This window comes from Octopus bimaculoides, chromosome 19, assembly GCF_001194135.2.
Source record: "Octopus bimaculoides isolate UCB-OBI-ISO-001 chromosome 19, ASM119413v2, whole genome shotgun sequence".
NCBI lineage: Eukaryota > Metazoa > Mollusca > Cephalopoda > Octopoda > Octopodidae > Octopus > Octopus bimaculoides.
Genome location: NC_068999.1, coordinates 46,628,747 through 46,630,011, shown reverse-complemented (window position 1 = coordinate 46,630,011; position 1,265 = coordinate 46,628,747).

Here is a 1,265-nt window from a genome sequence, read left to right as displayed (position 1 = left end):
ACTGAAAGAAGCCCATCGTATATATATATATATGTGTGTGTGTGTGTGTGTGTGTGTGTGTGTGTGTGTGTGTGTGCGTGTGTTTATGTTTGTGTATCTGTGTTTGTCCCCCAGCATCGCTTGACAACCGATGCTGGTGTGTTTACGACCCCGTAACTTAGCGGTTCGGCAAAAGAGACCGATAGAATAAGTACTAGGCTTCCAAAGAATAAGTCCTGGGGTCGATTTTCTCGACTGAAGGCGGTGCTCCATCATGGCCGCAGTCAAATGACTGAAACAAGTAAAAGAGTAAAAGAGTAAAGAGTATACATGCATACAAATATCAGTACTTAACTGCAGCTCTTGGTTGTCCACAGCAGACATGCAATCTGTGGATGTCTTTTCAAAAAGAATTGTCTGGTTTTAAAAGCCGCATCAAACGCCATGATAGATCTAATGTGTAAGTACAAGAGATGGTCGGATTCTGTATAAGGAGTAGACAACCACCACCACCACCACCATGTATGTATGTATGCATGCATGTAAGATTGCGTGTGTTTGTGTGTGTATATGTGTGTGTGTGAGTGGTGCAAAGAAACATAACAAAAAGACGATGTTCGACAGTAAACAAGCATGGCGTGTATTGAGTTACCGCTCAGGAAATGGGAACAAAAGAAAGAATAGTTTTTTAATATTTTGAGCAAACGAACTTCTGGAAGACAAGGAGGAGAAGAAAAGAAAAATAACAGGGAATAAAAATGGGAAAAAAAGGATCGCTCGTGTATACAACCATCATGGCATGCATATGTATATGTATATACATATATATACATACATGTGTGTGTGTGTTCCCAAACATAAGGAAAAGCGTTCAGTAGTGAAAATGAGGTTGAAATCTCACGGTTACAACTCCGAGTCATTGCAAGTATCATTGCTCCTCCTGCAACCGAAGACTGGAATATAAATTACAGTATTTATGACAAAAGACGATAAACGATGGCGCGGTCATTGAAAGCAGAAGAATGTGGGCGGCGGCCATTGAAACAGAAGCGAAGTGACTTGTGCAGCAGCGGCAGTATTGTATATAGAAAGAACGAGACAAGGGGATGGTGATGATGATGATGATGATGATGATGAAGAAGAAGAAGAAGAAGGAGGAGGAGGAGGAGGGGGAGGGGGAGGAGGAAAGAAGTAAAACATGAATACATGAATGTAAATCAATAAACGAACGAATGAATAAATGAATAAATAAATAATTTAACTTATAATAATAATAATAATAATAA